The sequence below is a fragment of the Mus musculus genome, chromosome 10 (genome assembly GCF_000001635.26).
Source record: "Mus musculus strain C57BL/6J chromosome 10, GRCm38.p6 C57BL/6J".
Lineage (NCBI taxonomy): Eukaryota > Metazoa > Chordata > Mammalia > Rodentia > Muridae > Mus > Mus musculus.
Window position 1 is genome coordinate 7,475,660 of NC_000076.6, and position 10,684 is coordinate 7,486,343.

At 47.6% G+C, this 10,684-nt stretch overlaps 1 pseudogene; it reads right to left on the minus strand.

Annotated features, from left to right (window-relative positions):
• Nucleotides 1–1,231: 1,231 nt before the first annotated feature.
• Gm46196 lies at nucleotides 1,232–6,260 on the minus strand (annotated as a pseudogene).
• Nucleotides 6,261–10,684: the final 4,424 nt, after the last annotated feature.

Below are 10,684 nucleotides of genomic sequence, written 5' to 3' on the forward strand. Positions count from 1 at the left end.
TCCTGTATTGCAAGCCCACCATCCAACCGGGGAAGGTACAAGATAGTAATTAGCTTCCGTTCTGGACACGGACTGAATTTGTCCACATAGGTGTTTGTGAGTGGAAGGTGGGGTACTTATACAGAGACCTGGATTCCTCGCGGATACTTCAGTCAGGGTCAGTTTTTGTCCTGTACCCCAAGAGCAGGAAGTATGGCTGCTGGTTCTGTTGAAATCTCCATTGAAGGCGATTCCTTCATAATAAGGCGGACCCAAGGACAGGCATAGCCAGCAGTCCTCAGTAGCGCTTGAATCAGTTCTGTTAAGGGCATAAAAGGCTCCTCTCACTAGGTTAAACATCCTCTGTCTTGAAGGAATCTCGGGGGTAATAGTTAGAGGTACCTGAGGAGTGGGAGGTTGGGTGATAGCGGCCATATTAAGGGGGTCCGCAATCACTGGAGTAGGCTGAGTAATTGTATGGGTGAGGGGTGTGAACTTGGTTGGGGGGCCTAAAGGATTGTAGGGGGTCTCTATTTTTAATCTGATGGTGAACAATAATCCCTCATCATATCTTTCCTTGTAAATCCTAAGACCCCAGGTATACCCTTTTGTCCATCCCAGAGCTCTCTTCCCTGGTTCAGTGAAGGTGACACGGAGCGGATGGCACCAGTCAGTACACTCGTCTAGGTCAAATCCTCCAGGTACATAAGACGCTAGGGAATAGTTGGCTGTTACTCTAATATAGTCCCAGCTCGAGGAGGGCTTCCAGCGGGCTGTACCTGAAGTCTCGCAACCCCAGCTCTTACAAAAGAAGTCAGCCTTACCTCCACACGTTGGATTGAGGGACTGACTTCGGTGGGGCCCGGGGCAGACATAGAAGGGATGGGTTCGAAGCATACTTCTATCCCTTTGGTTAGAGCAACCACCCCATGGGTCTCTCGAATGTTTTTCTACGTACGGAGGGGGTGTTAAAGGTGCCCTCTGAATGTCAGAGTACCCCTCCAAGTCCCATCCAGGAGGGGCTCCTATAGCCAACTTACAGATGTCAGGGAAAAGATCAGGCCACCAAGTCCACAGAGGGTGTACCTCGGCGATTGTCCATACAGCCCTACCCCCCTCATTGAGTACCTCCCACGTTTGTTGAACAGGACTGTGGGGGTTGAAGTCTTTTGGGATCGCTCCTACGAAGCAGGCGCAACTTAAAAGGATTAGTAGTCTTCTCCAAAGTCCACTCATCATGGCTGACTCCAGGGGGTGCTCTCTTGACGTGGGATGCGTGGACCCAAGTGGGAATTCCTTCCACTTTGACCACGGTGGGCGTTGTCAGTAGCACCAAGTAGGGTCCCTTCCACCTCGGTTCTAGGTTTCCCGCTCGGTGTCTCCTCACCAGGACTGCGTCTCCTACTTCAAACTGATGCGGCACCTGTGTGTCACCAGCAACATAGGTTTCTTTTAGCTGTTCCCAGACCTCTTTTCTTACTATTTCGAGAGCTTTTAATCGAGCCAAAAGACTAGAAGAAGGAGAGAAAGACACATCCGGGCGATTCTTATCCCCTACGGTCATAAAAATGGGTGGGGGCGCCCCATACATTAATTCAAATGGAGTTAGGCCAAGGGGTCCAGGTGTATTCCGAACCCTGAACAAGGCATAAGGGAGAACGGCTGTCCAATCGCTTCCGCCGGATTCTAAGGCTATTTTAGTCAGAGTCTCCTTTAGCGTTCTGTTCATCCTTTCTACCTGTCCTGAACTCTGGGGTCTGTATGCACAATGTAATTTCCAATTTGTCCCCAGTTGTCTGGCCAATCCCTGACTTACCTGGGAGACGAAGGCAGGTCCGTTGTCTGACCCCATTACCTTAGGTATCCCAAAGCGGGGAAGGATTTCTTCAAGTATCTTCTTGACCACTACATTAGCCGTTTCTTTCTTGGTGGGGAACGCTTCGACCCATCCTGAAAAGGTATCTATAAAAACTAGGAGATATTTATTTCCATACCTAGCCGGTTTCACCTCAGTGAAGTCAGTTTCCCAGTAGGCTCCAGGTCTGTCTCCTCGCAGTCGTTTTCCTTCCTGGAGCCTGCTAGACCCAGCGTTGATAAGTGCACAAGCACGGCAGTTTTTTACTATCTCTTCCACAATTCCTTTTAATCCAGGAATGTAATAGGGGGACTTACTAACCAATTTTAGTAATTTTTTAGTTCCTAAATGAGTCAGATGGTGTATGTTAGCTAAGTAATCTCGCCCCTCTTCTTCTGTGAGGGTTCTTTTATTTATTTCCTCAGCAGCAGGCTGTTGGGTTCTCACCACCAGAGTCATTGGCCCTTGGGCTGCTTTTTTAGCTTCTTGGTCTGCCATTTGATTTCCCTTTTCAACGGGCCCAGTTCCCTTCTGGTGTCCTGGGCAATGGATAATTGCCACCCTACGGGGCAAATGAACAGCTTCTAATAAGCTGAGAATTTCTTCTTTATTTTTGATATCTTTGCCGGCAGACATCAGCAGTCCACGGTGTCGGTATATTGCTCCGTGAACATGAGCCATGGCAAAAGCGTACCGGCTGTCGGTATAGACATTAAGAGCCCTTCCTTCTGCCAGCCTTAAGGCTTGAATTAATGCGATTAGTTCCGCTTTTTGAGCTGATGTACCCTCCGGCAGACTGCTGGCCCATATGACAGCCTTTCCATCCACTACTGCAGCCCCAGCCTTCCGCTTACCTTCTACCACAAAGCTGCTTCCGTCCGTGAACCAAGTCATCGCCCCTGGCCAAGGTTGGTCTGTGAGGTCTGGCCGGATTCCAGTCTCTTCTGCCAGTATTTCTTCACACTTATGTGCAGGGGCCTCGTCAGCCTCAGGTAGTAAGGAGGCGGGGTTGAGAATGGCTGGGGGTGCAAAACTTACTCGCTCTGTCAGCAATAGGCTCTGGTAGTGCGTCATTCGGGCGTTGGTCATCCAGCGGTCCGGTGGTTGCCTGATGATGCTCTCAAGAGAGTGTGGGGCCACTATAGTAACATTCTGGCCCATAGTCAGTTTGTCAGCATCTTTTACTAGCACAGCCGTGGCTGCTATCGCTCGCAGGCAGGAGGGCCATCCACTGGCCACAGCGTCCAGTTTCTTTGATAAGTAGGCTACCGGGCGCTTCCATGGTCCCAAAACCTGGGTAAGGACTCCCCTTGCCACTCCATTTCTTTCATCAATGTATAGGGTGAAAGGTTTGTTTAAATCTGGCAGGGCCAATGCCGGAGCCTGCAGCAGTGCCTTTTTGAGAGTTTCAAAGGCTAGCTGATGTTCTCTGGTCCAGGTGAATTCCCCTTTCTCTTTGGTTAGTGGATACAAGGGAGCTGCCAGTGTGGCAAATCCGGGAATCCAGAGTCTGCAAAACCCGGCAGTCCCCAGGAACTCTCTTACCTGGCGAGCAGTGGTTGGGGTCAGGATCTGCATAACAGCTTGTTTTCTGGCTTCTGTGAGCCACCGTTGTCCATCTCTCAAGACATATCCTAGGTAGGTCACTTCTATCTGGCATAACTGAGCCTTTTTAGCAGAGGCCCGATACCCCAGCTTACCTAACTCGCCCAGGAGGTTTTGGGTCCCAATTTCACAGTCCTCGCGTGTTTCTGCAGCTAGGAGCAGGTCATCTACATATTGCAGAAGAGTCACCTGTGGGTTATTGGCTCGGAAAAGAGCAAGATCTCGGTGTAGGGCTTCATCGAACAAAGTGGGCGAGTTCTTGAATCCCTGAGGCAGCCTCGTCCATGTGAGCTGTCCGGCTTGTCCGCTCTCGGAGTCTCGCCATTCGAAAGCGAACAAGGGCTGGCTGTTGGGGTGTAACCTCAAACAGAAAAAAGCGTCTTTGAGATCCAGGACTGTGTACCATGTCCGACCAGGTGGCAAGGTGCTGAGGAGGTTATAAGGATTTGGCACCGTGGGGTGTATGTCCTGAACTCTCTTGTTGACTTCTCTAAGGTCCTGTACTGGACGGTAGTCCCTGGTCCCTGGTTTTTTTACTGGAAGTAGAGGAGTGTTCCAAGGGGATTTGCATGGGACCAAAATCCCTTGTTGGAGCAGTTTGTTGATTTGGGGGCGTATACCCTCTTGAGCTTCTCTGCTCATGGGATATTGTCGGACCCCTATAGGGGTGGCCCCGGACTTAAGTTCAATCACCACAGGGGGGACCAGTTTTGCCATCCCCACTCCTCCCGTCTCTGCCCACGCCTGAGGGTATCGATTCAACCAGTCCTGTAATCCCTCAGGGGGCTTTACTTTATTTTGGTAAAGTCGATATTCCTCCCCTAGTTGTAAAGACAGCTCTAGAGTCTGGGGTGCTTTTATTCCCCAGAAAACCTCCGGTCGATGAGAGGTGAAAGTTATTTGTGCTTTTAACTTGGTTAGTAAGTCTCTCCCCAATAAAGGCATAGGACACTCTGGAATGACTAGAAACGAATGAGTTACTCGATTTCGCCCTATGTCTACTACTCGGGATGTGGTCCATGGATACGATTTTTGTCCCGTGGCCCCGATCACCAAGGTTTTTTTCATTTTTCTTTACTTTTCCTAGAGGTGTTTTGAGTACTGAAAATTCGGCTCCTGTGTCAACTAGAAAGTCCACAGGGGTCCCCTCCACTTCTAAAGTTACCCTAGGCTCGGGGAGGGGAGCCGAGCCCCGTTCCCCCTAGTCTTCATCTTCCCCAAGAGAAAGCACCTTTACCTCTTGTTTTTTTTTCGGACAGTCGCTCTTCCAGTGGCCCATTTCCTTGCAATACGCGCATTGGTTCCTCTCCAGGCGCTGCCCGCCTTCTCTGGGTCTCCTTGGTCCCTGCTGCCTTTTGTCTCCCAGGTTCCCTGACTGTCTACCTCTTCTTCCATTATCTCTTTCTCCTACTGTGGCCAGGATCCTAGTCAAAACCTTTTCTTGCCTCCTGTCTCTCCTATCTTCCTCTTCTCTTTTCTCTCTTTTCTCTCTCTCTAACTTTTTATCTTCTGTTTCTCTCCTATGATACACTTTCTCTGCCTCTCTAACTACATCCCTTATGGTGTAATCCTGCAAGCCCTCAATTCGCTGTAACTTCTTCCTAATGTCAGGAGCTGACTGGCCAATGAAGGCCATAATTACTGAGGCCCTTTGACCCTCAGATGTGGGGTCGAATGGGGTATATCTCCTATAAGCCTCCATGAGCCTTTCAAGGAAGACTGAGGGGGGCTCAGTCACTCCCTGCATAACCTCTCTTACCTTGGCCAGATTCGTGGGCTGCTGGGCAGCACCTCTGAGACCCGCCACTAGGACCCGGCGATAATTGGACAGTCGTTCCCTACCTGATGCCGTATTATAATCCCATCGGGGCCGGGTTAGCGGAAATCCTTCATCTATCTCAGCTGGAGTTTGGACAGGGCGCCCAGCCTCGTCTCGGACGTTTTTCTGAGCCTCAAGGAGAATCCTCTCTCTCTCCTCGGTTGTGAATAGAGTCTGCAGAAGCTGCTGGCAGTCATCCCAGGTCGGCTGGTGTGAATACATTAATGATTCAACCAACCCAGTGAGTCCTGCAGGGTTTTCTGAAAAAGGGGGGTGATTAGCTTTCCAGTTATAAAGGTCAGAAGAGGAAAAAGGCCAATACTGTAGGGGCTGTAGACTATTTGGATCGGCAGGGGGAGCCCCAATAGCCCTGAGGGGGAGCGCAACGGTTGAATCCGCAGGCCCCTCAGGGATGACTCCTCGCCGACTCCTTGTTCCTGTGGAGGGACCCCCTCCTCCGGCCGGGGCCTGAGGCAGGGGTCCCGAGGGAGCTAAAGGTTGGGGCTGGGGCTGGGGAGCATACGGTGGGGGTTGAGGGGTGTTGGGCCACTCAGGGGGTTCTTCAATCTCTGGATAGATCTTGGGGGGTTTCGTCACTGGTGTGCTGCAATCATCATCTCTCCCGAGCGGTGGTTTCGGTTTCTCTTTCTCACCATTTTCTCGGATGGCTAGAATCTTGGTGCCAGGGCGGAGAGGCGGGAGGAATGGGCGAACCCACGGGGGTGGGTAGCGTGCCAAGTCCTCCCATACCATGATGTACGGTTGTTGGTCTGGATGCGACCCTGGCCCTTCCTGAAAAACAATGGCCTTCACAGCCCTTATGGTGGGTAAGTAAAAAGTTCCTTCTGCTGGCCAACCTACTCCAAAAACAGGCCATTCTGAGGAACAGAAAGTCATCCATGGCTTTTTCTTCACTTTTACTGACAAATTTTGTCCTCTAGCCCTAACGTCCGTCCAATGGTCCTTAGTTAAAGATAAAGGAGTAGACACGGTCTGTCCCATAGTGAAGAATAAGAGTAAACACAACACAATGACAGAGACGGAAAACACTAAGACATCCAAGCACACTCGTCTGCGTCTGGACTTACACAACCAGCCAAACGCTACCTCTGATGGAGTGGGATTCCGCTCCACTCCTCTGGCAGGAAGAGCACTCACTCTTCTTCACTCTGCCAGACAACAGCCAGGTCCTCCTGACTGTTCCGTACCCCGGGCACTCCAGGGTCTCCCTCGGAATGTCTTCCAAGGGTGCAGCCTGTGGGGAAATAGACCGTCGTCTTCCCACAGCCACTAGGGTCCTTACGGTCCGCAGTGGCAGCTGCCAGAATACAGAATACCAGAACTGGTAACACAGGTGGGGCTCAAACCCACAATCTCAGAACTGAAAAAACTAAGACACAAATTCAGCAGTGCCACACTTAGACACTTAGACAACAGACAACATAACAAGACTCACACAAACAAACGCACCTCCAAGGGGTCCTTCGGGGTTCCTGGGTGTCACGCAGATCTCGGTGGGACCTCCAAATGAAAGAACTCAGTGGGGAAACCCCGGTGGGGAAACCCCCACTCAGCTCCCGATTCGGCGTGCACCCAAGAATCACGAATAGAACACAACACCTTGATGTAACAACAAGAGGTTTTTTAATGGCGGAGCTCCGGGTCGAAACGTATCTCACATAACAGGAGACAGTGGATTCGACCATGAGGCTTGGAAGCTAGGGGTTTTTATAGAAAAGGAGTGGGGCTGGGGGAGGAATTGGCGCGGTTTCACATGATTGGTCCATTTAAACATCAGCAGCCTGTAACATTTAACTTAGGTCAGAGGGGTGGGAGCTAGGGAGGCGATGGGCTTGCCCGGGCATGTCCTGGTCTGTTCTGCTATGTTCTCAGCCCCAGGTTTCAAAGCTCAGAAACAACTCTTTGGGCTATTTAACATACATTACATGAATTACAGTTTTATTTCCTTTCAAAAGCAAATTCATAGCTGCTTGTGGTGGGACTTGCCTTCCATCCCAGCTCTTGGAAGGTAGCAGGAGGATCCCTGTTGAACTAAAGACTAGAAAGAGTTCAATGGTGAAATACTGTCTCAAAAACAAACAAATTTATATGTGTGTCTGTGTATGTGTGCATGCACACACACACACACACACACACACACACACACACAACCAGTTTCAGAGATTACCATGGCAGGCTGGAGTTGTATGACTGCTGACACATGGTCCTCCTGTTTTCTGTGTCCTGTTTCCTGTGTGTGTGGTGAAGGGCAGGGCTGAGCACTCATGGGCAGGGGTAGAGCCCACCAACACTGTGTTCAAGCCTGTGCAGGGATTCCAGAGAACTCACAAGGCTGTGGCTATTTAGCAGTTGTACATTCTTGGTTTAAGACAGAGAGATTCACCAATTTGGGGATTAGTAAGTGGGCAGGCTAGGCTGGTTGAGCAGTGAGCCCCAAGAATCAACTTGTCTCCATTTTCCTCAGCAGATCTGAGATTTTCAGACATAGCTGCCTTAGGACTGATAATCACAGCTCAGGGGGCAGTTATTTCCCCAGAAACCTTAACCATGCCTCATTGAGGCCCGGGATCCAGCTCTAGATGGGCCATGTCAAGACATGTACACAGAACTAAGGTTCCCCTGTCTCGTCTCTTCTCTTCTCTTCTCTTCTCTTCTCTTCTCTTCTCTTCTTTTTTTTATAATGAATCTCTTTTATTTTTGTAAAAGGACATTTAAACAGAAAGTCTATATAAGAAACGTTTTCCCCTTTTTTTGATTCTTTTTTTATTAGATATTTTCTTTATTTACATTTCAAATGTTATCCCGAAAGTACCCTATACCCTTCCCCTGCCCACAGGTTCTGAGTAGGAAACCACATCAGATGTAGCAGCAAGTGGTTTTCCTTGCTGAGTCAACTCACCAGGCCTATTAACACTCCAGTATCAGTTCTGTTCTGAGACATGCATAATTGTCAGCTCTGTGCTTTGAAATTCTTGTGCTTCCTATATGAGATTATTCTCCGGAACTGTTATCTGATCATACGATATTATCTGAAATCATCTTGGTTTAGCTTTTCACTGTATGAGATGCCATTATTCCCTAGAGGCCAACTCCATTTTAGGACAGATCTCTTCCTTCAGTCTGTCCCTCATTTTCTTTCCTGAGCTAATATGTTTTCCAAGATTCTTTTCTTTATTTTATTAAATTTCTTCAGAATGAATTTATTGCTTATTATTTGGATTTGTGTGATGATGTGTCTATGGGTGACTGTGAGAAAGGGAACAGGAACAAGGCAAGAGATGGAGTCACTGATGTCAACGTCATGTTACATCCTGATGGAGTGATGGAGGGAGCATGGAGACTGTCAGTTTTAATATTGCACACTATGCTTAGTTGGAAGTGAAATGACAGATATTGCCAACACCATCAGAAGCTCTGTGTGTGTGTGTGTGTGTGTGTGTGTGTGTGTGTGTGTGTGTGTGTGTATGTGTGTGTGAGTGTGTGTGTGGCTTTGGTGGAGAAGAGATAGGGACTGTCTGACCACAGTCCATGAGTCAAGTTGTGAGAAGAGTTCAGAGAGTTTTCTCCACATCACACATTGCTGCTTACTTGTGTTGCTAAGAAGTGTGTCCAGGCATGGTGCCCTGTGACTGTGTACAGTCCTGTGAACTTTGCTCATGTGACCTTGCTTAACCCAAGTGTCTGATCTTTGAATAAAGGTGGCTATTGTATAAGACATCAGTCTGCCTCATTTTATGCTCTGCTCTCCATCTATAGTAACAAGTTCCACCTCAATGGGGACCCGAAATCTACTACAGCCTAGGAGAGCGAGGACCTACAGAAGCCCTGAGTGAGAATAATGGGGTCGAAATCAGGGCAGGCTTTGCCTTACCTCAAGCTGGTGCATCATTTCTTAAAGGAGGACCAAAACTGCCAAACTAGAAACTGTTAGATCCTTATGCTGATTTCAAAGTTTGTTTTCTACTAAGGATACAATTTTTACCATCTTTTAGCAAAGCTAACTCTTTTCACAAAGTATATAGCTAATGTTGTAATGAGGTAAAATGATATAAATCATATCAGTTTTCAGAGTCCATGTGTATGTAGTGAATAAAACTTCCAAAAACTTTATGGAAATCCACGCTGTTATCTTTATAACATTGAAACATTTTGACTTCCTGTTGAGTAGCTATCAGGAAAGACTTTATCTTCATAAATACAGGACAGATGGCATATTTGGACATATTTACAGGATGACATGTCATGCAATATTAAAATGAAAAGTGACTATGTGTGCTGGTCTAAGAAGATCTTGAAGATAGAGATTCCAGACTATCTGGACAATGCTTCCTGTTCATTTTTGTTAAAAGTTATCATTTTACACAAACTTCTAAATCTTATTGAAGAAATACTATTCATGTATAATAAAAACTCCCACAGTAGTGCTAAATAATCATAAAGTCTCTAATATTAGTTTGTGTTACAAACGACTGGGCTTAGTCAGTCAATAGCAGTAATGAGATGGAAGGGAACTTAAGACAGAATGAAATTCTGACCATGGGAATTGACCTATTGTCACTCAGTACAGTTACATGGAGAAACTGATATGCAGAGAGGTGTATGGGTATAATTTCTGATTTAGAATCACTTTAGCAAAAGTTAATCTTTTTATAGTTGCAGAGTTTACTCCCAATTAAGATGTACAACTGCTATTGTCATATCCTAACTGTCTGCCTTTCTAGACAATGAACAGCAGAAAGAGATTTCAGGGAGAAACTTGTCAAGGGCTCAGTGTCCTCCATGGCATGACCCCCCAGCTCCAGTGATGTTTCCTCAGGGCCCATGGCCCACTCTCTTGGTGTGCTGCTGTCTACACAGCAGCTTGTGACATAGCCTGAGTCTGCTCCTCTCCTCTTCTCTAATTGACTGTTTTCCATTGAGTCTAGCAGTATTTCCTCAGGCCCAGATCTCTTCATCCTCTGCTAACTTATCCCTCATGCTACAGTTTTCATCGCCACTGTGTCCTAAAACTCTGACTGTAACAGAATACCTAATTTAGGTACAGCCAAGTGTGTTCATTCTGTTTCTCCCTGAATGAGAGATCCAAGGAACGGGTGAAAATTCAACAACTTTAAGGTGTATCCTGGGCTCTGGCAGCTTTTCCATGGGACCAGAATTCTATTCTCAGAATCTACATGGTGACCTACCATTTTCAACACTGGGTTCAGGAGCTCTGATGCCTTCTTTTGGCCTCTTCCGAAGCCAGACATACACATGATGCACACACACAGAGACACACACATAGTAATATATACATATATGTGTACACACACACATAAAATTAAAAGAAATTCTAGCCTTGGATGTGGGGCTAAATATATGATAACCTGAGTTTGTTGATTTGGGGAGGAATAGGTGTCGAAGAC